General features: G+C 44.5%; 1 protein-coding gene and 1 pseudogene across 11 annotated transcripts in view; one reads left to right on the top strand and one right to left on the bottom strand.

Annotated features, from left to right (window-relative positions):
- POMGNT2 (protein O-linked mannose N-acetylglucosaminyltransferase 2 (beta 1,4-)) overlaps nt 1–27629 on the bottom strand; it is a 140622-nt gene that overhangs the window by 51593 nt on the left and 61400 nt on the right. For 6 of the 11 annotated variants that reach the window (XR_013361442.1, XR_013361439.1, XR_013361440.1 and 3 more), the window contains exons 13-16: nt 22386–22546; nt 19065–19234; nt 13018–17123; nt 6762–6892 (exon numbers count right to left, since the gene is read on the bottom strand). The gene's annotated coding sequence lies outside the window, so the exon portion shown is untranslated. Of the gene's footprint in view, nt 1–6761; nt 6893–13017; nt 17124–18220; nt 18362–19064; nt 19235–22385; nt 22547–27629 lie in introns of those variants that run through there. The other 5 variants (XM_077865561.1, XR_013361443.1, XR_013361444.1 and 2 more) reach the window with 5 other exon arrangements.
- On the top strand, nt 10389–11049 carry LOC144294047 (large ribosomal subunit protein eL39 pseudogene; annotated as a pseudogene).

Raw genomic sequence — 27629 nt, 5'->3', positions numbered from 1 at the left:
TTCTGAAACAAAAAAATAGTACATCTCCACAAAGAAATAGAAGTTATAAAAAAATCAAATAGAGGGATCCCTGGGTGGCGCAGAGGTTTAGTGCCTGCCTTTGGCCCAGGGCGCGATCCTGGAGACCCGGGATCAATCCCACGTCGGGCTCCCGGTGCATGGAGCCTGCTTCTCCCTCTGCCTATGTCTCTGCCTCTCTCTCTCTCTCTCTCTCTGTGACTATCATAAATAAATAAAAATTTTTTAAAAAATCAAATAGAAATGATAGAACTGAAAAATACAGAAATAAAGAGATGACAGAGGATCCATGAACTTCAGAACAGATCAATAGAATTTCTTCAATCTGAGGAACAGAAAGAAAATAGACTGAAAAATAAATGAAAAGAGCTGTCCTTCAGCAGGTGAGTGGTCAAACTGTGTTGCATCCTTACTGGTCCACAGCCCAAAGGAACAATCTACTGATACATGTGACAGAATCTCAGCAACATAATGTTGAAGACAAAAAGCCAATCCCAATAGGTGGCAGGCTGTGTGATTCCCTTATATAAAGGGAGAATTTTTCTCAATGACAGATTAGTGAAGTAGAAACACTGATGATTGCTAGGGGTTCAGGATAGAGTTAGAGTGTTGGACGTTGGCAAGACAGTGGTGGTGTGGTTATAGAAGCCAACACCAGGGATCCTTGTGATGTTAGAACTTCTTGACAGGTGGTGGATACATAAATCTACATATGGCCTAAAATTGCATAGAACCAAATAAACACACTTGACAGGATGAGCACTGGGTGTTATTTTGTATGTTGGCAAATTGAACACCAATAAAAAATAAATTAAAAAAAAAAAGAACCAAATAAACACACACATACACACAGGTACAAGTAAAACTGGGGAAATCTGAATAAGATTGCCGGATTGTAACAATGTCAATACCCTGATTATGATATTGTACGATAGTTTCATGGGGAGAAACTGGGTGAAGGGTACATGGGATCCCCCTGTACTACTTACAACTGCAAACAAATCTATTATCTCAAAATAAAAAGTTTGATTAAAAGAAAGGCAGGAGGACAGCCCCAGTGGCGCAGCGGTTTAGCGCCGCCTGCAGCCCACGGTGTGATCCTGGAGACCTTGGATCCAGTCACACGTCAAGCTCTCTGCATGGTGCCTGCTTCTCCCTCTGCCTGTGTCTCTGCCTCTCTCTCTCTCTCTCTCTCTCTCTCTCTATGAATAAATAAATAAAAACCTTAAAAAAAAAAAAGACAGGCAGGAGGAGATTGCTATGCTGGCTAGTGGTTGTGCCAATCCTTGGTCTGTTTGCCCTTCCTCTTTCCCCTTCCTTTACTCTCTCTACATATCACCAGGGTGGTGGATCCACCCTTCAGGCTGCATTTTCCAGACACTCTTACTCTCAGGCTTCAAACCAGTCTCAGTGGGTGGAAGACAAAGAGGCAGGAAGAGAAAATACTTCCTTCACCCTCTCTGTCTCAAGTGGCCTTTCCAGCAGTGACTGACATTCTTCATGGCTCTAGCTTCTGCCAGATGAGCTTCCCTTGATCCACCCACCCAGCTCTAATATGCTTCCACTCTGGGGTGGATAGCTTCCTACTATTGATAAACTCTGGATTACATAACCAATCCATTTGGTTTCTCGCTTCTTCCTTTTTCTGATCAACAAATTCCCTACAATGAATCTCATATCTTTAATGCTTGAGTAGTTGCTGCTTCCCTAACTGGACTCTGACTAGTATGGACAGGTTGGTCCACAAGGTCTTCCTAAATCCAAGTTAGAAAAAGAAGGGAGTGGGCGGATTTGACCCTCAGGAACTCAACACAGCTGACATGTACTCCTCTAAGAGACTGTAGTGGGTTTAATTGTGTCTCCCCAAAACATATATTGAAGTCTTAACACCAGTGCTAGTGAATGCAACATTATTTGGAAATCATGCCAATGTAGTTAAGATGAAATAATAATGGATTAGGGTAAGCCCTAAATCCAATGACTAGTATCTTTATAAGGGAATGAAGAAAGAGATTTGGATACAGAGACACAGACACACAGAGAAGAAGGCCAGATGAAGAAAGTCACAGAGTTTAGAGTGCTACATCTATAAGCCTGGGGAACATCAAGGATTACCAGCTATTCCAGAAACTAGAAGAGAGGCATAGAGTGTCTTTAGAAGAAATCAAGTCCTACTAATACCTTGATTTTGGAACTCTATCATCCATAACTTGAAATAAATTTCTGTTGTTTTAAGCCACCCTGTTTGTGGTACTTTGTTATGGCAGATTTAGAAAGCAGGAATAAAGGATGGATGATCCAGTGACCATGCCTGTCTAAGCCTGGTAGGACCCCAGTGTTTGTTGTTCTATTTCCCCTGCCAAATTGGGTATGGTCATGATGGCAGGAGGCTGTGATGATCATCAATTCAGAAGAATACTTCGTAAATCTCCGAGGGACACTGGAGAATAGTGTAGAATGCTGGCTGCTACCAAAGATGAAAAAAGGATATGTCAATGGGCCCTTTATAAAAAAGACAGGAGAATCTACTTAAGTAGAGGCAAGGGTGTGTGGGATTGTGCCCTGCCTGTGTCTCCTTACCCAATCGGAGAGGACAGTTCACGGGCATGCTGAGAGTCCCACCATGTTGCCTGGCATTCTCTTATTGCAAGACTGTATGGTCTGTGGAGGGGGTGGGGGCAGGAAGTTCTAGGGAGTCACTGACCACAGGCAAACTCCAACTAGCAAGGAAAAAGAGGGGGTGCATAAATATCTCCACTTCCCAGCCTCTTGGTGGGACACTTCTGAGGTGGGCTCTGCATAGTTACTTAGAGGGTCCCTAGCAGGATTGACCCCACTTACACACAGCACCAGGACCCGTGGCAAATCTGATCATCATCATATTCTCTATAGGGTTTCCTCCTTTCTTGAATTCCCTCATGATGCTTTTTTTGGAATCACTTTCCAAATAAACTATTTGCGCCCAAATCGTAGTTTCAGGGTCTGCTTTCAGGAGAGCCCAATGTGACACAGATTCTCTGACATGTTGAGACTGATTGAAGCAGGGGCATAACCACTCTGGGTATCAGCCCTCAAAGATATACAAATGTCAGGGAAGATTTCCAGGAGGCAGTTTGTTTGTAAGACTTAATGTAAATACCGTGTTGCTACCTTTTCTTTCATTGCCACTCCTGTTTTCTGTGTGCTTTGGTCATTCTTCAACCAGAGGAATGGATTATTAATCTAAGGTAGAAGAATCATAGACTCAAAAATCCAAAATAGAATACACTTTGTCAACAGCTAGAAGCAAGGGGAATAGGAGTGTAAGGGAAAATAAACAGATATGTCTCCCCTGGGGGGAAGTCCTACTCATACAGCTGTCAGAATAACTATCTGAAGAGGGAGCAGGCCACAAAAACAGTCTGAGCAAGATAGGGTCAAATAGCATCAAATAAGCAAATCAACCAGTCAGTATTCTTTCCAATTGCTACTGTTTCATTGCAAACCACATCAAACATAGTGACATAAAACAATACTTATTTTCCTATAACAATGGATTCAGTGCATCAGAAAAGCAGAAACACACCAAAAACAGCTTCTCTCCTCTCCAAAATATCTAGTACCTGAGCTGGGATGACCTGAAAACTGAGGGTAACAAGATAGCTGGGTTTTTTAAAACAATTGAAGACTAAGTACTTTATATCTGATGATTGATGCCAGACAGTAAATGGGCACTGAGCCAGGGCTGTCAGAAAGGACAGGTACTTGGCTTTGGGCTTCCTCACACTATGATGGCTGTGTATAAAAGAAAACAACTAAAAAAATGTCAAGCAAGAGGTATATTGCCAATTAAGAACTTCACATGTTACTCATATATGCCTTTTCCACTAACATCACAAGTTAACCGAGAACCAGAGACCCTAAATGACAACCAATACTGCCAAAAATAAGCAGAAAATATGTGGACATGAAGCCATGAGAAAAACTAACAAAGTCTGCAAAGGACAGTCCACCAGAAGAAGACGACTGGGGAAAATAAACAACTGACTAATTTAAATTATAACCACACACACACACCCTTTCCCCCACAGCTACAAAGAGATGGAGGAGGGTGGACTGCCTTGCCAAGACCAGCCTGGGTGGCTGCTGGGGCTCACCCCCAGCACGAGACACCACGTGGGACTCTGGGCGACTGGTCAGTGTGGGACCCAGTCAGAGAGTCTGACAGTCTAAACAGGTGGGGTGTGCCTATGGCCGACTTCAGGCTGCCATCCCAGCAGGATTTGGGGGGAAGTTGGGCTGCCACGTCCCTGAAGGCAATGACACCGTTCAGGACCTACCCAAGCTCCAGTGGCCCAGAAGGTCTCAGCTGGCCCGGGCAGGCCAATGGCAGGAGTGCTGCCTCAGGACAGACCACCACCCGGGTCAGGTGGGCCAGAGACCTGGCACGGGGCAAGTATGTGGTAAGGTCTGGTCAAGGGGAGGGGTGTTGGTGGTACAAGTCACGTGCCCCAGTCCCAATGCTACAGTTGAGCAGGGCACATGTCCTCCCTGAGGCCCCAGCTGCAAGAGTCTGGACGCCCTTGCCAGGGTGAGGCCAGTGGGCTTGTGGCTGGGGGCTGGGGCTGGGGCAGAAAGGCCCCTGGAATAGCACACGCCTGGGGGCCCCGATGGCTGGAGAGAGAAGCTGGGACCCCCAGGAGTCACCAAGCCAAGGGGAAGCTGCCTGTTGTCATTTCACTGTGCCGCCTGGGCCTCACAAAGCCGAGCTCCCTGTGCCCTGAGTCCAAGCAAGCTGGTGGGGCCCCTGCCTCCCCACCACCTGGCCATTGCTCCTGGCCAGGGCTCTGGCGCCCCCTGCCGACAAGGCCTGAGGAACCAGGTGTGGACAGGGCCCTGGCACTGCCCAGCAGGGAGCCTGGGACCTGGAACAGGGCAGCTGTAAGGGGGAGGCGGAATGCCAGGAGCCAGGCCTCCTCAGGGAGCTGGCGGATGCCCAGTTCCAAACCCTGTTTGACACCAGTGCGTGTATATTGCCCCTTGAAGGCCAGGCTGGAGGAAAGAGGACTGCCTTGCCAGGGTGGGGCCTGGGCAAGTGGCCTGGGCTTCCTGCCACAGGAGACACCTGGGGACCTTGGCTGCTCTAGGAGGACTGCCTTGCCAGGGGCCCTACTGGGGAGCTAGTTCTCATGGAACTAGCTGACTGGGACTGGCTTATAGCTGTGGCTGCAGAAGGAACTTTGGCGGTGGCTTTTGTCTGGCAAGAGACTATGCAGGTGCTTTGGGAGCTGCCCGGGGTCCCAGGTCCTGGAGGGCCTGGTGTCAGAAGGGGGGCTGCCATGGTGCCTGGAGACATTCGCCAGCCAGGCAGATTCACGGGGCCCAGGACCTGAATGTGGCAGGTGTGTGGAGAAGCCCTGTGGTGGGATCTGCCTGTGGGTGGTAAAAGACACCTGCCCATTCCAAGAGCTGAGGAACACATACCCCTCTCCCCCAACAGGTTGATAGAGGTGGAGGGGTGTGGACTGCCTTGCCAAGACCAGCCTGGGTGGCTGCATAAACAGTAAGAGACAACAGCTGAGACCCTGGTCAACTGGTCAGTGTGAGACCAGGTCAGACAGCCTAGGCAAGTGGGGCGTGCCCATGGCCGACTTCAAGCTGCCACCCTAGCAATTTTTTGGCCTAGGAAATGATCAGAAGATGCCATCTGGGAGGAATTTTTTTGTAGCCCTCATTTTCCAAAATTACTCCCAAAAATAGACTGAAAAGCAACAGCCTCCATTGGACATGTGGTAAGGTTGGTTTAGAGAAAATCGTTTCTGTGTTCTCCCAAGAAAGTGTGAGATGTCTCCAGTTTTAATTTGTGACTCCCACAACACGGGCTAATGAAATAAGACTTTTCCAGGGCTAATAAGCAATCCAAGTTAAGAGATTATTTTCCTTTTGGCCTGGGACCTCTTATGACAAACTCCTGAGACCTGGCCTGGCTGGACACAAAGCATTTTGCCTGCAGCTGCATGTATTTGAACTCTCATCCTTTTAGTCTACTTTATAGGCCACCAAGGTGCACCCAGCAAGTGCATCCTGCAGATGGTGGAGACCAGAGAGAATATTTTATTATTCACAAAGCCAAGCTCACAGGACATAGAAGATAAAAGGAAACACCTTACTTGTTTTTCACATAAGGGACACATGGCAAATGCTATACAGAGTCCAGTCTGATGAGAACTGTTAATTTACCAGTCTGTGACGCCAGCTCCAGCAACAGGCCAATACAGCCTATGCCTGTGTTCTTCCCATATGGTAATTCCTTTTTACAATGAATGACACAGAAGACAATGACAAAGAAAATGTATCTGGGTAGAAAAGGCTCAGTCAAGCCAATAGTACTTTACCAGAGTCACTAAGCTGAAGGAACCAGATCCACAAATCATTTTCTCTTACTGGTATAAATTTGTTTATTTTGAATTAATTAATTTATTTATGATTTTTAATTAATTTATTTATGAGAGACATACGAGAGAGAGGCAGAGACACAGACAGAGGGAGAAGCAGGCTCCATGCAGAGAGCCGAATGTGGGACTCGATCCTAGGTCTCCAGGATCAGGCCCTTGGCCAAAGGCAGACATCCAACTGCTGAGCCACCCAGGTGTCCCTCTTACTGGTATAAATTTAGAGCCAAAACACCTCTCACCATTCTTGCTTCTATTAGACCTGCAGGCAGTGAGCTGGGTAAAAGGGGTATAAACGGTGAAGATTCTTACTTTCTGTCAGCTTTTGTCAGATATCACAGGATTTCTCAGATGCAGCAGTGTCCAGCCGGTAAAGTTTATCCTGCTGCCTATTCCAACTGCTGGGGAGGAAAATTTTGACTGTCAAGATTCTTCTAGCTGACCTGAGAATTAAAGTGATATGAAACAGATTAACAGAAGACAAAACACAAAATTTAGTTATGTGCAAATGGAGGCCCAATGTTAAATTTGCGAACAAAAGGCAAGCAGCTTTTCCCCTTTTTATTTTATTTATTTTAAGATTTTACTTATGTATTCATGAAAGACACAGAGAAAGAGGCAGAGACATAGGCTGAGGGGGAAGCAGGCTCCTCATGGGGAGCCTGATGTGGGACTTGATCCCAGGACCCCGGGATCACGACCTGAGCCAAAGGCAGACACTCAACCACTGAGCCACCCAGGATCCCTGCTTTTTACGAAGAAACAATCTGTGAGGAATTGACAGGACAAAGAAAACTTGTGTTTGGGAGCTTCAATTAGCAAGGAAATCTAACAGAATTTGGACTAGGGAAGTAAACTAGTAAAAGTAACAAGACTGGTCTTAGCTTTCTTAGCCCTGAATTCCCTATCTCTGGTGATAAGGAAGACTCCTTCTGGTACAAGTAGGGTGCCTTCCACATGGGAGACTTATTCCTGCCTTCTGGAGACAAAGGGAGGTGAGAGAGTTGTCTTACACAGGCTGTTGTTGAAGTAACTTTAATTCAAAACAATTTGCCAGTGTGGCCCATTTGCAGTCCCCTGCCATTGGCCCCTATGTTCATTTGTATAGTGTAGGGCTTGGACTTAGGCAGATACCTTAGGACCTACAGTAGTCCTACCCATAACCCAGCCTGTCCTGACATTTGCCTATTCCAGGTCTCCAGCTACCCTAGCCTGCGGATTCACACACATGCAGACTGTACTTGGTCAGCCGCCCTTGGCTGCCGGCACCCTGCAGGCCTGTGGAACTCAGGCCATTCCAGACTACCCTTAATACCTTCAGGGAGGTAGAAAGCCTACCCTGAAATGTTTACTGAGGTGTCAGTTTTAGACTGGCCACCATCAGTCCCCATTTAGACAGGCTAATAGAATCCCAGACTTACCAGTAATTAAACCTCTCAGCTGTCTCTGATTGTAACATTCCCTGGTTCATCTGCCTGGCCCAGTCCAGTCCCAGGCAACAAAGTGCAAATTCCTCCAGCTTTGCCTTCAGAAGGAATAAACCCATCTGTGTAGGTTAAGTCTTGGAATTAGGCAAATGCTATGGACTCCCATCACGCTGTTCCTGAGCCATGGCCTCTCCAAACTCGTGTTCATTCCATTTCCTGGCTACCCTAAACTGTGCTGCCAGCACATGCCCAGCTCAGAACACTTTAGTCAGCCTGAGGGAACCTAGGACCACTAGGCTGCTTAGCTGGGGGCTGGCCCTAAATAACTGTATAGGTTTAGTGTAGAGGGGACAACCCTTGAACATCACCCTGAGGTGGCAGCTGCAAGCTGGGGACAGCCATTCCCCATCTGGACTTGCTGCCTGAGGAGTTCTAGGGCTTCTCTAGCCAACTGAGTTACCAGGGGTTTCTTATTAGATGAAGCCCTGTAACTTCAAGCTCTTTGTTTAGAGGGAATTTGTTTGCTGGGTAGGTTAGTGCTTTTGAGTATGCGAAAATTTCATCCTGTGAAAATGAGTAAAGGAAATCTCATTTTAAATGGAGTCTGGAGGGATGCCTGGGTGGCTCAGATGGTTAAGCTTCTGACTCTTGGTTTCTCCTCAAGTCATGATCTCTGGGTTGTGGGATTGAGCCCTCATGGGGCTTAGTGTAGAGTCTGCTTCAGATTCTTTCTCTATCCCTCTTTGCCCCTCTCCCACCCCAAATAGATAAATAAAAATTTAAAAAACAACAACAACAAGAAAATTTTAGGGACACCTGGGTGGCTCAGCAGTTGAGCATCTGCCTTCGGCTCAGGGTATGATCCTGGAGTCCTAGGATTGAGTCCCAAGTTGGGCTCCCTGCAGGAAGCCTGCTTCTCCCTCTGCCTGTGTCTCTGCCTCTCTCTCTCTCTCTCATGAATAAACAAAATCTTTAAAAAAAAAAACCCAAAACATAAAAAATATACATATTATTATGTATATCTATATAGATAAATGGATAAAATATTTTCAGCTTTATCTATAGTTTGTAAATATTATTGATTATATGTGATTCTTTATAGTACAGCACAGAGTATATACAGAATATGGGCATATATTCACTGGCATACACTGAATATACGGAATACATTTCAGTTTATTAAACTTTTAGTTCAGGTATTTAAACATTTATTTATTTTAGAGAGAGAGTGAGTGAGTGCAGGGGGGTCAGGAGGGGGAAAGGGACAGAGAGACTCTCAAGTGGACTCCCTGCTGAGTGCAGAGCCACATGACCCTGAGATCATGACCTGAGCCAAAACCAAGAGTCAGATGCCCAATTAACTGAACCACCTAGGCACCCCTATTTCAGTTATTTAGATGGTTTTCTATAGAGAGGTATGTGCTAGACCATAAAATAGACTGATTTCTTATTATGGAATAACCCAACATATTTGAAAGCCCCTGCTCTTATATCCCAGTAAGTTGAACAACAAAAGGGTCTGTGTGGCGAGCTCAAAAGGCCAGTACAAAAACCACCACCCGTTCTGTCCTATACACACACAGCAGCAACTCCTCAAGGCCAAGCTGTAATTACTCTGTGAGAGGCCTGTTTTTTTTCTTTGTTGCCTTGTCTTTTCAGATTTGCAGCCAGTCAGCAATCTTTGTTTAAAGGAACTTCCCCCATTTCTGATAACAACTTAGAAAGTTGGAAGCTCTGTTGACAGCTTCCTCACTATTTATAGCTCTGCCACCAGTTTAGAAGTTGTCCCATTTTTTAAATCTTTACTCTGCCTACGTAACTTAGAGAAGCCCTTTCAGCAGTAATATGAGGATCCTGTTGCCCTTGCCTGTTCTATCATTCCCTCTCTATCAGAGCACTGCCACTGTCAGATGAGACCACAGACACCAGTGAATCTTATGTCATTTTTTAAAAAAACCGGTGCTGTTGTTTTTTTAACTATATAAGTTTCTATTAACCTAAGGTATTGCATAAACAATTAAGCTATTCTCTAAAAGTAAATGTGTAATTATCCTGTAACAACTACTGTACATCATTTCTAGATAAGCTAAGTTTTTGCAATTTAGAAAATAACATTTAAACTAATAAAGTTGAAATTATCAGCAAAAAAAAGTTTTAACAAGCAACCAGGGAGGCACCTGGGTAGCTTAGTTGGTTACATGTCTGCCTTCAGCTCAGCTCAAGATCTCCTAGTCCTGGGATGGAGCCCTCCCTTGTTGGGCTCCTGCTCAGCGGGAAGTCTGTGTCTCCCTCCCTCTCTGCCCCTCCCCCTGCTGGTGTGCATGCACTATCTTCCTATCAAATAAATAAATAAAATCTTAAAAAGAACTACTAGAAATAATAAGGATAAAAAAATGACCATATATGAAAAGTAAGGAAAATAGGATGAGGCATGGTATGAAGGACATCACTCTCGTGTGTGTGTGTGTGTGTGTGTGTGTGTGTTTGGGAGGGAGAAGAAGAAAAAAAAGTAATTTTGTCATAAAATCTATTCATTGGCTCTCTCCTTTCCGCCGCCATCCTGGTTGCGTGTGGTTGACTGTGATCGCCATGTCTTCTCACAAGACTCTCAGAATCAAGCGATTCCTGGCCAAGAAACAAAAGCAGAATCGTCCTATTCCCCAGTGGATTCGGATGAAAACTGGTAATAAAATCAGGTACAACCCCAAGAGGAGACACTGGAGAAGAACTAAGCTGGGTCTATGAGAAAGCATCGCACATCATGAAATAGCAAACATAATTGGCACGCATATTAAAGCCGCATAGAGATCACATGTTCCTATCCTGTCAATATGGAAACATCCTTCCTACCTGGCCAACAGACATGTCTTATCAAGGGAATGATTTTCTCTGTTACTATACCTCTATACCACTAGGTTGGTTCAGTAATAAATGTGAGACCTTTCAGCTGAGCTGCTGTTGTGTCCTGATTTGTGAAGTACTGAATTCCCCCTCCTGTCAGATCTCACATAACACTGTCTGATAGAACTTTCTGCAGTGATAGAAAAGGCCCTTGACAACGAAGTATTTAAAGTGTGGCTAGGGGATGCCTGTGTGGCTCTGTCTGCTAAGCGTCTGCCTTTGGCTCAGGTCTTGACGGGGAGTCAGCATGTCTCCCTCTCTCTGCTCCTCCCCCTGCCTATGTGCTTTCTCTCAAATAAAATCTTTTTAAAAAAAAATCTATTCATTGTTAGAAAAATAGGAAAAACCTAAATAGACATAGAAGACTGTAGAAGTTTTATGGAAAAAGAATCTTGAGAAAGGAATTTTATATATGGCCAAGTTGGCTAAAAATTAAATTGTTATTATAAGGGTTTTAAAATTAAGCCTTACTACCAATAAGGTACTTTTGGAAAGCTAAAAATTCTCCTTTATCTATTAAAAGGACAAGGTTTTCTAGGACTATTGGTCTGCTTTTGATAAAATATTGTGAAAGGTAATCTAATTAAAAAGCAAAAATTTTGTGTTTTATCAAAATAATTTCTTCATGTTAACCTTTATCATCAGGTCTTTGATTACTCAAGTAAACTAAGTCTTCTGGATATTAAAAAAGCAAAGTTTACCCACAATGATGTAACAACCTATTATATTTGCCTTAAATCTTTTATTGTCACATTGATCAAATAGACAAGTAAATATTGTTTCAAAATGGCCTGTGATCCTATTTGGTCAAGCTTTTGGTCAAAATCTTTTGATATTTTTGATAAACTTACCAAAATCAAATTCTAAAATGAAGTCTTTTTGACCTGGAAGTAACTTGGAAAATATAAAAGGGGAGATGTTACACTAATTAGCATTATATGATATGTTATATTACGTGGGCAGCATTGTTAAATAAGAATACTAAGCCTTCTTCTCTCTCTCTCTCTCAAATAATACATAAATCTTTTTTTAAAAAAATAAAATTAAAAGAAAAGGAGCACCTGGGCGGCTCAGTCCGTTGAGTGTCTAACTCTTGGTTTTGGCTCCAGTCATGATCTCATGGGTCATGGGATCTGGGCCGTGTCTGTTGGGCTCTGTGTTTAGCAGGCAGTCTGCTTGAATATTCTCTCCCTCTGCCTCTCCCTCCACTAGTGTGAGCACTCTCTCTCTCTCTCTCTCTCTCTCTCTCTCTAAAATAAGTAAATCAATCTTTAAAGAATACTAAGCCTTCTTTATATGGTTTTATATATGCATGTATTATAAGTGTTCTAGAGGGATGCCTGGGTGGCTCAGTGGTTGAGCATCTGCCTTGGGCTCAGGTCCTGATCCCAGAGTCCCACATTGGGATCAAGTCCCACATTGGGGTCCCCGCACGGGTCTGCTTCTCCCTCTGCCTACGTCTCTGCCTCTGTGTGTCTCTTATGAATAAATAAAATCTTTTTTTAAAAGTGTTTTAGAAATTATATCAAATTCCAAAATCTCTAATGTCCTCATATATTGTTATCAGTCATAATTCATCTTGAGATGTTTGTTACAGAAATAATCGAATTTCTTTATCAATGACACAATGAACTCCCCTCAGATCTCTAAACATCGCTATTTGCCAAGTATTTTGTCAGCCACAGAGAGTTGTTTGAAGTGCTATCATCAAAGAGATTCACGAGGAAGACTTTGACAAGTACTCTAGAACACAGGTTTTGATCAACTGAAGATCACAACACTGCACTCATTAGAATTTCTGAAACTATAATGGAAAACTGACTACCTTCATATTCTGTTTCCCAGAGTTAAAGGACCTCTGTTCTCCTCTTCTTGAAGCTATCTGCAACTTCAGGTAATCTGGTAAAGTGGACTTTTACAACAAAGATTGAAACATTTATCCTTTTCTCCCCACCTGATCCCTTTGGAACTCTGATACTCTTCTCTACTATTCTCATTTTTCATGACAATGTAGGTATCTGGATCGGTTCAATGAGAATCTGTTCTTGTAACAGAACTCCCATTGCACCTCATCCCTGCTTCTTTGACCCACAGTTGATAAAAGGAGATACACCTCAATATTGTAAAGGCCTAAGTGCTTCTGTTAAAATAATTGTGCTTTGGTCGCACAGTTCACAGCTGCTCCCAGGAGATGAAGCCCTTTTAAACATCCCATCTTGCAATCTGGGGACTTCATTTACCGGAAAAGACATCTCCAGAAAGACTCTTCCACTCCATTGGAAAGACCCATATCAGCTACTGTTAACCAACACTGGTGCCACCACACTTCAAGGACTAGACACTTGGATTCAACTTGTCCGGTGTAAAGGAAGTACCAAACCCCAACTGGACTCACACAAACTAGTGACCTGAAAGGAAAGATATCCAGGAATTGAAACCAATGACAATTGAAGGAGACAGCGTTCCCAACATGGCCCGGCCAAGTTCTGCTGCTTCTGACTTTGTTACCCCACCACCCACTCTTGAAAACACAGTGCTCTTCTCTTCTCTACATCTCTCTGTCTGGTGCAAAAGGCAGAAACCTCTCTGAGTGTTGGATCTGTTGAAACTCCAATCTGTTTATGATGTTGGAGGGCCCCTGGCCTTACCTATAACTGTTTTCTCTTTAGTTGCCCATGCCCCTGTGCTGATTTACCTGCCAGCCTTCGGAGGTTACCTATAGAGTTAGGTTGTTATGACCAGGTGTTCCCATGCTTGTTTCAATCTTTCCCCAGTCGTAACCGTACCAGCTCAGCTGAACGCCTCCACTTCTGTCAACCCTACTTCCCTCACTCCCACATCTCCTTTTCCTTACCTGAATACAATCTGGGTCCCTGACCCATGGGAAAGACAAACAGGTCTGTACTCCTTTGTGAAGTTTTCAGAAAAGGCCCCTTTAGGAAGGGATAATCTCACATACAATGTCACCTCAACTCCTCTGATCCATAATTTGAAAGGGTTGGTCAAGACATTCAGCTAATGAATCTGTCAATAACCAGATCTTAGCTGGAGTCCTCTAGGGTCCACCCAGTTTCATTTATGTTTGTGGTGGACAGCATTTCCTAGGGGCACATAAATGCCCACAGCTGGCCAAATGGAGGTCAATGTTTACTGGAATATTTCACTGTCTGTCTTAACCGGCATAACAAATCAGAAGCCCCCCACTGGTCCACTCCACTGAGCCTCAATGGCTGTCTTAAATGGAGCTTCCAGGAGACACATAGGACTCTGAGTTTTCCTCCCTAGGAAGAGACTTTCTCCCATAGATTGGAGTCAATGCCAACAAATGCAAGATCCAAAATCTCTCCCCAACATTAGCAGAGCTAGCTGACTCCACAGCCAAAGCACCAGCAGTCCAACAATGGCCACTTGGCTTCTGGCTACAGTAATGTTGGGTAATTGCACAGCCCCTGATGATCTAACTGGCTGAACAAGGAGGCCTTTGTGCAGTAGTAAATACCACCTGCTGGACATGGTAAATTCCCCTGGGTATGTATACCTACCTGCACAAAATCAGACAATAAGCATTTTGGCTACAAAGAATTCTACCTAATGATCTATGAGCCTTGACCTATTTAGCTGGCTACCTGAAGGGTTTGGGCTCTCGGTTGAGGACTACTTTTACTTTGTGTAATCAATTTTAAACTCTGTACCTGTTGTCTGCCAAATCCCTGTGTAGCTGATATACCCAATAGGGTGATGCTGGCTCAGTCCTTCAAGATGATCTCCAACACTTATTACCTCGATAAGACACGGACTTCAGGGGCACCTGGGTGGCTCAGTCAGTTAAGTGTCTGTCTTTGGCTCAGGTCATGCTCCCAATGTCCTGGGATCAAGCCCCGTGTCAGACTCCCTGCTCACAGGAATTCTGCTTCTCTCTCTCCCTCTGCCTCTCCCCCCACTCATGCTCATGCTCTCTCTCAAATAAATAAATAAAATCTTTATTTAAAAAAAAAAAAAAGGTACAGACTTCAGTTGGAAGATGCCTGAGAGTCTCCTTCCTTCCCTTCCTCATTACTCAAATGTGGCCTTGGTGGTTTCCAAACAGTGCACTTTCCCTCCAACATGGGACATGACAACCAGGACAAAAAGCACTAAATGCATAAAACCTTACTCTTGATCAGCAATGCTTTTGAGGAAAGCTATTCATCAAGTGGGGCAAGTGTGAAAATGGGTAATGGAACCCTCATAAAAATGGAGCCAAGAAGCCCCAAAGGGAGGACCTCTTGTAGCACTCACTGCAGCCTGCAGAGCTAACAGGAAGGACAGGGGGAGGACAGTTTTCTCACAGGAATTGTGAGTTCATTCTCCAATGAACTTTTAACTGAAACAACCCTCCTTAACTTCTTGAAATCTAATAAAAGCTGACCTTCCCTTCATGTCTTCAGACTTGCCTGTGGTTTGCTATAGTTTGCTTGTCCCAAGTTGTAATTTCTCTGCAAGTCTCAAATAAATTTGCTTGCTGGTAAAATATTTTATTTTTAAGTTTATTTTATTTTATTTTTAAGGTTGACATCCCCAGGAGCCTCTCAGACAGACCCAGCCTCTCAGGATGATAGCCATGTCCTAGGTTCCTGGATCCCAGAGCTTTGCTACATATGCGCATGCACTTCATGCCCTTTGCCTGACCTCAGGCAGCCCAAGCAGTCCAAGGGGCTGGTACCGGAGCCAGACACCAATCCCTACATAAGCTATGGTGTGGAGGGGACCCTCCACCACGAAAATCACTCTAAGGTGGCAGCCACAGATTAGCCAATCTCAGTCCCCATTTGTCCTCGCTGTGTGAGGTCCTGGGCTGCCCCAGCAACCAGGACTCCTAGGTTCCTCTTACTAGATTATACCCCTGCTCACTCCAGCATCCACCAGCCCTGTCTTTGAAGGGAATATGCACATTTTTATAATTTAGGGCTTAAATTGAGGCAGATAATGTCACTGGTAGGAGCCCCTGCACTTGGGCCTAACTCAATTTTATCTCTTAGAAACTAGTACATTTCTGGAAGAGAAAAAGAAACAAGCTCCAACTGGCCGAGACAAATTAAAATTCAACCATCAAGGGGACGCTGGCACAGCTGAGCCATAAGGAGCTAGACAGTTACCTCAACTTCACTATAATGTTAGGATCCCTGCCCTGGGAAGAACATAAGCCTGATTGAACAAAATACGGTGCACATATAGGTATGTTTTCTAAGTGCACATTCACAAACCTATGCCCTCCTTTTACATGCAATGATGAAATAGCCTCTGAGTATTTATCCCAAACCCCAGATTAACAGAATCTGGTTCATCCCTGCCTAGAGTCGTGGTTTAGGAAACCATTCCCCATGATCTCCTTATCTGCTGCAAATAAAGTTTCCCTTGTGTGACACCTCCATCCAGTGTAGTCCAAACCTGCCACTCACCAAGAAGAAAACATATATTTCGAGTTTGGTCACAGATATCGGCAACACAGATGGGACCTTCGTCCTTCTGAGGTCCCATCCTCTGGTCACCTGATTTCCAAAAACAGAGCAGTGGGCAGCAGTAGCTCATCTCAGGCTATCCTGTTCAGGCCACCAGGGCTGGGACGGATTCCTCAGAGGACTCTTCCTTCTTAGTACCTGTGACCGCACTCCCCGCCACCTCCGTTCAGGGTTCTGACCTCACCTCCGAATCCAGCAGCTGCACAGAAAGCTTTTGTCTCCAAAGGAAACATCTCCCTGAGGTGAGTATCACTGGGTCTGAAGCACAGCTGGTAGAGGTTAATTCGACTTGTTTCACAAAGTCTGGGCAAGCCAGCAAAGAAATCTCGTAGGGAAGGAGAAAGCAAAAGATGGCCCGACCTGGCCACTCAGGGGCTCGGACATTCCAGCCCAGCAAAAATGGGAGCAATCTATCTGAGACGGATTAGAGGGTGAATGGTTCTGTTTGTCAGGAACACCAGACCCTAGTTCTGGCATCAAATACTTAGGGTCTGGGAGATTGCAAGGCATCTTTAGTGTGGCTGATCTGATATCTGTGTAGTGTGTTTTTGTTCATTTAACTGTGTGAATTTTTGCTCTGTCTGAATCCCCATCCTGGCTTCCTTGTTCCCTGACTGGGAATCAAGTCTGGCTTTGGTGGTGAAAGCACTGGACAACTGTAAACCTCTTTTTTTGGGGCGGGGAGTAGGGGGGAGTAGAGAGGAGACCCTAAGGAAGAATACAGAATATAGGGGTGAGGACCAGTTCCATCCCAAAGGAGACCCCGTTGGGCTGTATCCTACATCACTGGAAGGCTTTTCCCCTTTACTCGAAAGCAGATAATCTTCTTTTGCTTGGCCACAACATACCTGAGAAGATAAAGAGAAGTGGCTGGAGAATGAAACTTTAAATTTTAATACTATATTGCAATTGGACTTGTTTTATAAAAGAGCAAGGAAATGAGAAGTTTTATGTTCAGTGGTTTATGACACTATATCAGAATAAGGGTCAAAATGAAGGTTGAAACTAAAATCCCTAAAATGCTTCCCATATTAAAGGATCCATCTGATGAAGAGGAACTTTAAAAAAAAAAACAGTTTATTTATTTATTCATGAGAGACACAGAAAAGAGGCAGAAACACAGGCAGAGGGAGAAGCAGGGTCCCTGCAGGGAGCCAGATGCAGGACTTGATCCCAGGACCCCAAGATCATGACCTTAGCCAAAGGCAGACACTCAACCAGCCACCAGGGCATCCCAATGAAGAAGAACTTTAAGCTAGAAAAAAATCTAGATCCCTTTCTCCAACTCTATGTCAGTCACAAGACCTAAGGGACCCCCACCTTATTCCCCTGATTCTCAGACCCAACTCTTCTGGCCCCACCTGTACCAACTCCTAATCCTTTATTAATGCCCACCCCTCAACAGTCTCTGATTTCTCCTGTATCCCTTTACCCTCCCTTGCCAGATAGCACCACTAGATTAGGGACCAGTTTTAAGTCTGGGACTGGAATATTTCCATGAAGGCAAGTACCTGATGGTGACGCACATCTCATTAATGTGCAAGTCTGGTTTACAATCTCAGACTTCCACAGTTGGGAGGCACACACCAAAGGGCTGTGGGCTAACCACTGTGAATCTAACACAGGGCATCTTTTCTACACAAACCCAACTTGGGCAGACATCCAGGCTTTGTTAAGGCAGAAGTGTCTGCCATAGTAACAAAAGCCAGAGAAGAGACTGATAAGGCGTAATCACCCCAGGGACACCTGGGGGCTCAGGGGTTGAGCATCTGCCTTCAGCTCAGGGGCTCAGGGCATGGCCCCAGGGTCCTGTGATGGAGTTCACATTGGGCTCGCCCCACAGGGAGCCTGCTTCTCCCTCTGCCTGTGTCTTTGCCCCTCTTTCTGTGTCTCTCATGAATAAATAAATAAAATCTTTAAAAAAAAATTTTTTTTGGGATCCCTGGGTGGCGCAGCGGTTTAGCACCTGCCTTTGGCCCAGGGCGCGATCCTGGAGACCCGGGATCGAATCCCACGTCGGGCTCCCGGTGCATGGAGCCTGCTTCTCCCTCTGCCTGTGTCTCTGCCTCTCTCTCTCACTGTGTGCCTATCATAAATAAATTTAAAAAATTAAAAAAAATAAAAAGAAAAAAAATAAAATAAATAAAAAAAATTTTTTTAAAAAGGAGGAATCACCGCAGGTCAGGTTTCAGAAGACCAAGTGAGGAGGCAGTATCAGGAGCTGATCCTGAATGGGATCCTAACTCTTTAGAAGGGAAGAAGAATTTGGGGGCATTTCTGGAGTCTGCTTTTGAAAGTTATGCAAGAAGTAAGATCTGCAAAGTGGTCCAAACTAAGAGAGCTGCAGCAGAAAACAGATGAAGCTTTCTTAGAAAGGCTACAAGAGTGCCTGAAATGGAATACAAGGTAGGCAAGGCCCAAGGTAGGCAAGTGGTACTCAATACCTAATTCATATCTCAACATGCTCCAGATATCCATCTGAAACTTCAAAAATTTGCCATGAGTCCTGACACTAACTCCACACAGCTTATAGAGGTGACCTTCAAGGTGTTCAATAACAGGGAGGTGATGGAGCTCTCCATTCCACATGTGGTAGCCCAGGGGAAGAAATGCAGACACCATAGGTGAGTGCCCCAATGGGGACCATGGTACCAAGAAACTGCAACACCGTTAGAGTCTAACCAATGTGCATACTGCAAGCAAGAGGGGCACTGGAAATGGGATTGCCCAAATCACCCCCAAAAGAGGAAGGGGATAAATACAACCAAATCATTCCAGTTGCCACTCACTTAAGATGAGATGTGTTGGGGCCATGGGGCTCTCTGTTGTTTCAGACAATCGGATTCTCATCTCCCACGAGGAGCCCAGGGTAACCTTAGCAGTGGGAGGAAAGTAGTTCAATTTTTGCTTGATACTGGAGTCACTTTCTCTGGGTTGAACACCCGAAAGGGTAGCCTTTCTATGGAAAATGTAACATAAAAGGAGTCTCAGGAAAAGGAGATACCAAAAGATTTCTGGAGCCTTTGACCTGTGAAATAGATTACTAAAGTTACTAAAATTATTAAAGTTAGAAAGTTATTAAGGCTCTCTTTTCTTTTTTTTAAGATTTTATTTATTTATGAGAGACACAGAGAAAGAGGCAGAGACACAGACAGAGGGAGAAGCAGGCTCCTCACAGGGAATCAGACTCGATCCCAGGACCCCAGGATCATGACCCGAGCCAAAGGCAGATGCTTAACCACTGAGCCACCCAGGCATCCCATAAAGCTCTCTTTTCTTTAGGCACCAGAGTGCCCTGTTCCTCTTTTAGGATAAGACATTGTATCCAAAATAGGGGCCTTGATCAGTTGGGAACAGGACACTATAGAAATCCAAGTCCCTAGGAATTGGGGAACTGAACTCATGGTGCCATTACAAGATACGCCAGTACCTAGAAGAGATGTGATGCGGGGATCCCTGGGTGGTGCAGCGGTTTAGCGCCTGCCTTTTGCCTGGGGCGCGATCCTGGAGACTCGGGATTGAGTCCCATGTCGGGCTCCCGGTGCATGGAGCCTGCTTCTCCCTCTGCCTGTGTCTCTGCCTCTCTCTCTCTCTGTGTGACTATCATAAATAAATAAAAATTAAAAAAAAAAGAGATGTGATGCTACAAAATGTTGCAAGCCAAATTCATTGAGAGGACTGGGTGCATGGATGTGTGGGGTGTGCCATCAGCACCATACCCTAATTCTACCCAAGAAGGTAGAATTAAGTCAGCTAGATCACTGACCTCGGGTAAAGCAAGACCCCCTAAAACCAGAAGCTTTAAGAGGAATCCTCCCAATAACAAATAGGCTCTTGGAGCAAGGGTTCATCAGGCCATGTAGGTCTCCATGCAACATCCCAATTTTACCTGTTAAAAAAAAAGCCAGGTAGTAAGAAATACAAGACCTCGGAGCTGTTAATGACAGTGACGGTGTTCAAGATGTAATATATATCCTGTAGCACCCAATCTGTATACCCTATTAGCCAATTTGCCAGTTAATAATATATATTACACTATGCTAGATTTAAAAGATGCCTTTTTCTGTATCCCTTTAAATCTGCATCATAAGAATCATTTGCCTTTGAGTGGGAAGACCCTGGGTCCCATCATAAACAATACTTCTGGACTGGCTTCCCCCAAGGATTCAAAAGTCTCCCTTCTATCTTTGGGAAATTTTAGGACAAGATCCAAAAGAGCTAACTCTAGCAAAGAGCACTGTATTACTGTGTGTGGAGGATATCTCAACAGACCACCCTACTCAGGATATTTCTGACGAAAATATTATATTTATGTTAAATTTCCTAGCCAGAAAAGGATACAAGGTATGAAAAGAAAAGCATAAATTTCCTTTTATTAAAAAAAAAAAAAAAAAAAAGACTTCACTGGGAAGCCCGGGTGGCTCAGTGGTTTAGTGCCGCCTTCAGCCCAGGGCGTGATCCTGGAGACCTGAGATCAAGTCCTAAGTTGGGCTCCCTGCATGGAGCCTGATTCTCCCTCTGCCTGTGTCTCTGCCTCTCTCTCTCTCTGTGTGTCTCTCATGAACAAATAAATAAATAAAATCTTAAAAAAAAAAAAAGACTTTACTTATTCATGAGAGACACAGAGAAAGAGGCAGAGACACAGGCAGAGGGAGAAGCAGGCTCCCCACAGGGAGCTCGATGTAGGCTTTGATCCCAGGACCCAGGAATCATGGCCGAGCCGAAGGCAGACGCTCAACTGACTGAGCCACCCAGGTGCCCCAAAAGGCCCAAATTTCTAAGGAAACTGTAAAATACTTGGGTTTTTTTTATTTCAAAGAGACAATCAGGCCTTCCTCAAGACAGAAAAATGGCAATACACCAGCTAGCCCCAACAAAAATCCTCAAGCAATTCCACTGGTTTTGAGGAATGGCTGGGTTTTGGTCTATCTGGATTCCTAATTTGGGGTTAATTGCAAAACCCTTGTATGATAAACTCCAGAGAGCTGAGACAGATCTGAGATAAATCATATGATCCAGTCTTCAAAACTCTTAAAGCCCTACTTATGAAAAACCCCAGCTGTAGCAATATCAGACCTTGACAAGCCATTTGATTTGTATGTGCATGAAAGACAAGGAATAGCTATAGCTATGGAAGGGGGGCTGGTGGCTCAGTCAGGTGAGTGGCTGCCTTTGGCTCAGGTCATGATCCCACGTCTATCCGGCTCCCTGATCAGCAGGGAGTCTACTTCTTCCTCTCCCCCCCCCGCCCCCCCGCGCCATGCATGCTCTCTCTTTTGCTCACTCTCTCTTTCAGATCAATAATTAAAATCTTAAGAAACAAACAAAAACGGAATAGCTGTAGTGGTCTTAGCTCAAATGCTAGGGCCCTTAAAAAGAATGGTAGCTTATTTCTCTAAGCAATTGGACACAGTGACCAGGGCTTGGCCTCCCTGCCCGAGAGCCACAGCAGCCACATGCCTTGATGAAAGAAGCCAAAATCCTAACCATGGGTCAGCCTCTGACAGTCTCTGGTTTACTGGTAACCAAGGTACATCTGTGGCTGTCCCGACCCAGAAATTTGCAGTATCAAGCCACACTGATAGATACCCTTCAAGGGGCACCTGGGTGACTCAGCTGGTTAAGCATCTGCCTTCAGCTTAGGTTATGATCTTGGGGTCCTGGGATCAAGCCCCACATCAGGCTCCTTGCTTATCCCTCTCCCTCTGCCCCTATCCCACCCTGCTCGTGCTCTCTCTCACTCACGCATGCTCTCTCTCTCTCTCTCAAATGAATAAAATCTTAAAAAAAAATTTTCAGAGGGAATAAAGGGAAATAAAGTGGCTAATGCAGCCACCATCCCCTCCGAGTTTACTCTCATGCACTCTTGTAGGGACTCAAAAGGCCACAAGCAGCCCCCAATAATCAGGATGGATGGTTAACGATAATGGCAAAGTCTGGGTACCCAAGCACACTGCTTATGGGCTTCTTAAGAATACACATGACTCAACTCATTATGACAAAGCAGCTTTACGCCCACGGCTAATAAAGGTTATAAACACTCCAGGAATAAAAGAGACTATTGAGAAAATAGCAAATCAATGGGTCCTACTGCCAGACAATGTACAAACCAAACGTCCTGTACCCCCTCCAGCCAAGGCAGCTCAGACTTGTGGAACATTCCCGGGGAAAGCCTGGCAAATAGATTTTACTGTCATGTCAGTGGTCCCTGGGGTTTCAAACACCTCTTGGTAGTTGTAGATACCTCCCCTGGATGGGTTGAAACCTTCCCCTGCAAGACAGAAAGAGGAAATAAATAGCAAGGGCCTTATTAAAAGAGATTAATTCCCCAGCTTGGGGAATTGCCCAGGTAAGCATTCCAAAATCACTTCTAAGGAGGCCAAAGTCTTGGACATTGAATGGTGGTTACACTCCACCCGGAGACCTCAGGACTCCAGAGAGACAGAACGGGCTCGTAGAACCCTGGAAAAGACCCTGGCAAAGTCATGCCAGGAAACCCAGGAAAAATGGCTAACATTATTGCTAATAGCTCTCACTGGGATAAGAGCCTCCCGAAAGGGTAAAGCAAAACGTAGCCTGTTCGAGAGGTCTTCTGGGAGGCCCTCTCCTGAGGGCCCTGCCTCCTCCTCGCTGTCAGACTCTGCAGCTTCCCGGGCCATCAAACACGTAACGGACCCACACATGGCAGCGGCGCTCAACAAGTCCCGAACCCTCTGCCTTCCTCTACCTATTGAAATTAACCTCATTCCTATGAATCTGGGAACTGGATGTCCCTCAAAACCTGGGGGAATGGTCACCGCAGGACCAACCACACCCAGTATGGACAGGGCTCCGCTGGGACTGTCAACCACACACTCTTCTCTAAAACTAGAAGGGCCAGTGTCTTAGATGCCACCACCACCACCCCACCCCCGCCCCAGTAAAAGTGGCATCCGCACCCGCAGTCGGGAGGAGATGCTACCAGCGCCGGATGACGACAAATACAACTGTGAGCCCCTCACACACCTGGAACTTCTGGTTCGGAGCAGTAGCGCTGCTGCTCTGGTTTCTCCAATCCTATGGTCCATTCTGAAGCCCCTGAGTGGAGGAAATCATTTCCTCGGCAGTTACTAGCAGTAAACACTCCAGCTCTTTGCCAGTACATAGGAAAAGGGAGAATACAGATGGTTTTCTAGTCCTCTTTGCTCTGCCCCCACCACCAACAGCATGGCAGCCTAATTGTTTTTTTTAAATAATATTACTAAGGACATATAAAAACGATGGAATTTACTAACTATTGGATTTTCCCAAGCAGCTGGAGATGAGAATTGGGGCTTATACTTCCCTAAAAGGAACACCTGTTCCTTTGGATGAGGTCTTAAGGAGTAAAGTTTATAAATGAAATCCACAGAGTCCCAACCCATTAATAGGTGTCCAAATTACACCTTCAACACCATTGGGGCCACAGCAAAGGAAGCCAATAAATCTCTGCTTTGGAGCCATTCACATGGTATACCAACATGGCTCCTCAAATGGATTAATCCGTAACTTTAACTGTGAATTGGGTAACATCAACATGATCTTTAAACGGGGACCTCAGTCCCCATTTGGACTAGCTGCCTGATGGCAACCCAGCTTTCTCCAGCCATCAGGGCTTGCCGGGTGTCTCTCACTCCAGGGAACCCCAACATCTTCCTGTGCGGCTCCACCCTGCCAGGACAGTCCAGATTGTTCCACATCTGCCCAGAGCAGGGAAAGGGGGGTGTCGTGTCACGGTACCCACTGGTGTGGACTGACACTCTGCATCACACATGTGCCTTGTACTCCCAACGACCCCCGTGACCTGATCTCTCCAGACCCTTGCCTTTTTCCAGGTCCCTGGGTCCCCTGAACTTTGGGGCTGGCACACAGGCAATACGCACCCCTTCAGCCTGCCAAGGACAGGCCATCCCTTCCAGGACAGTGTAGCTCGGTGGAGCCAGAACCCCTACCTTTCCCCCCACCTAGGAGGAAGCCCACCTCCCAAAACTGGTCCTGAAGCGGCAGCCTCAGCTTGGCCCTGTGAGTTCCCATGTGGTCTCACTGCCACATAGGTTCCCAGGCTGATGGGTCATCCAGCCTCCCTGGTGTCTCCCCATGGAAGCTACCCTGGCAGCCCTCCGGGTGGGAGGCAAAGGCAGTCCACACTCCTCCAGCTTTGCTTTCATTTTTTTTTTAATTTTTATTTATTTATGATAGTCACAGAGAGAGAGAGAGAGAGAGAGGCAGAGACACAAGCAGAGGGAGAAGCAGGCTCCATGCAGGGAGCCCGACCTGGGATTCGATCCCGGGTCTCCAGGATCGTGCCCTGGGCCAAAGGCAGGAGCCAAACCGCTGTGCCACCCAGGGATCCCCCCAGCTTTGCTTTCATACGGGAACTCATGCAGTTTGGTTTACTGCACTTAGCTTTCTCTTGCTGGGGAGATATTTTGTTTTCTACAAATATGCGTTGTGTCTATTATATGGTTATCAAGTCTGTGCCATTTTTCTAGGAGCATTGCTTACTTTCTGTTTTTGGTGACACTCCGGTAAATTTGCAATCATCTCCAGCTTTTTCATTAATATTATTTGTAATGTGATGTGTCATCAATGATTACTATAGGTGGAAGTTCAGATATATTTACCTTTTTTTAAGGAATAAAGTAATTAAGGTACGTACCCTGTTTTTTTTTTTTCAACAATGCCATTGCACACTTAAAACCCTTCATATATTGCAAACATGACTCTTACATGTACCAGGAAACCAGATATGTCATTAGACATCTGTATTAGGATAATTGCTTTATTGTGGTTTTCTGGAATTGTACCTACAACGTCTCTGACATAATCTTCTAACAGTGCTGAAGGCTTTTCTGATACCCTATTACTCAAGATTCTTAAGGTTGCACATCCAGTTGGCTTAAGCAAAAGGAGATGTTTTGGTTCACTTGATTAAAAGGTGTAGAGATTGAGCTGACCAGATTTAGTTTCTCAGAAGATGTGGGTGTGTCTTTCTCAGAGGATGTGGGTGTGTCTTTCTCAGAGGATGTGTCTCTATGTTTTGTTTTTTCTTCCCAAAAGGCTTCATTCCCAGGCAGTCTGTTCCTTCCATTGTCTCCAGGTGAACCACGTGTACTCCATATTTCTGTTCTATCAGCAAGGTATCCCTACTGAGAGGTGCTCTTTCTCAGTAATTTCAGCAGTCTGAAATGAGGGAGCCTTGTATTTTTCTATATTTGATTATATACTGACATATACAGACATATTTGACTATGTACTGACATATTTTTTTTAAAAAAACTGTTTCAGGTGTCTGGGTAGCTCAATCAGTTGGGCGTCTGCCTTTGGCTCAGGTCATGATCCTGGGGTCCTGGAATCAATCCCCGCATGGAGCCACCTGTTCAGTGAGAAATCTGCTTTTCCCTCTCCCTCTGCCTGCTACTCTCCCTTGCTAATGCTCTCTCTCTGTCAAATAAATTAATTAATTAAAAAACAAAAAACCTGTTTCTCTCTTTACTATGCTTCTAACACCAAGTGAGTGTTTCCCCAAAATCAACCAATTTTCCAAGTCTCCAGACTCCAACTTTTAAAATTTAATTTTATTCTATCTCTTACTATCCTGTCACTAATACTATCTAACACTAATACTATTCTATAACTTGCTAAAAAATATTATATTTTAGACTCCTTTCAAATATTGGCCATAAGTAGTGGGTTCCCAGGCCATCCACCTTCTGTCCAACTTGGCTACAAAATCAGGGGCTGGCACAATCCCCATCCTCAGGTTTGCTAATTTGCTGAAATGGATCAAAAACTCAAGGGAACATTTAGTTCCTTTACACTTAGTTCTTTTACAATAAACTAGTTTATTGTAAAAGATGTAAAATATACAGATGAACCATCAGAGAAAGACATACAAAGGATGAGATCTGGAAGGGTCCTGAGTGCAGAAACGTCTGACCTCATTTTGGGATGTGTAATCTCCTCCCATGTGGATGGATTTGGCAACCTGGAAGCTCTCTAATCCCCCATAGTTTAGGGATTTTTAGGGAGGCTTCATCACAGAGGCCTGATTGATGACCTCAACCCCTAGTCTCTCAATTCTCCAGAGAGGATAGAAAGGATGGGGCTGAAAGTTCAAACTTCTAATCATGGCTTAGTGTTTCTGGTGACTAGCTCCCATCCTGAAGCTATCTAGGAACCCACATTGCCTGATTAATACAAAAGTTTCCTCTATAAGGAAATGCTGGGAGATTAAAGAGCTCTGTAAAAGACATTCCAGTCACCCCCATTACTCAGGAAAATTATAAGGGTTTTAGGAGCTCTAGGAACCAAAGGCAGAGACCAAATATTTATTTTTTTATTAAGTCACCATATGTATATTTTTGTACATATATATTTGAGTCCCTCCTTCCGAATAGATACAATATTGCATACTCTACACATTTTTCCATCTCTCTTTTTGTGTGTAATCATATTTTAGATATCATTTCATAGCCCTTCTAGAAATCTTTCTCATTCCTTTTTATAGCTGCATAACACTCCATCGTGTGGATTTATCATGCCTTCTCTTATAAATATTGGGTGGTTTCTCATCTTTTGTGCTGCAATGAGTAGCTTCACGCATATGTGTGTTCACATTTTTGCCAGAGTATTCTAAAACATATTCACTGAAGTTGGATTACTGGGTCACAAAGTAAATTCTTATATACTTTTACAGGACAAATTTCCCTCCATTTGGACTTTACCAGTTTGCATTTTCACCAGCAAGATCTGAGTGCCTTGCCAAGAGAATGTGTTGTCAAACCTTTGGATTTTGTCAATATGGGGGATGAGAAATTGTATATCAGGATCATAACAAGATTGAGCCTCTTTTCATATGGTTAGGGGACACTTGCATTTCCTTTTCTTGTCAACCATCTTTTCAAACTTCTAGTGCATTTTTCTCTATGTTTCTTAATATTTCTATTAGAGCATGTGTGTATATGCTTGCTCTCAAATAAATAAATAAAATCTTTTTTTAAAAAAAAGTGTTCAGAAGTCAAAATGAAGAGGTTGTTACTGGTAAAATAGGAGACCATCTGAGCCTTAAAAAGTGCAATGGATCAAAACACATAAAATAAATTAAATCCACAAGTCCATTGTGATTCTCAAAATATCATTTGGTGACTGTTGCAAGGTGTTAGTAAACAAACTCATTTGGAAACCTTGAAAATAAAGGTAAAGAATTAGCTATGTTTGTCTTTCTAGTACCTCTACCTGGGGAAGTGAGGTACAGGAAAGGAAGTGTTCTTTACAGAAGTATTCCAGTTAATGCATCAAGAAGAAATAACAAAGTGAGAATATCACTAATTTGT

Source organism: Canis aureus, chromosome 22 (genome assembly GCF_053574225.1).
Source record: "Canis aureus isolate CA01 chromosome 22, VMU_Caureus_v.1.0, whole genome shotgun sequence".
Lineage (NCBI taxonomy): Eukaryota > Metazoa > Chordata > Mammalia > Carnivora > Canidae > Canis > Canis aureus.
This window is presented reverse-complemented; position numbering and strand designations above follow the sequence as displayed.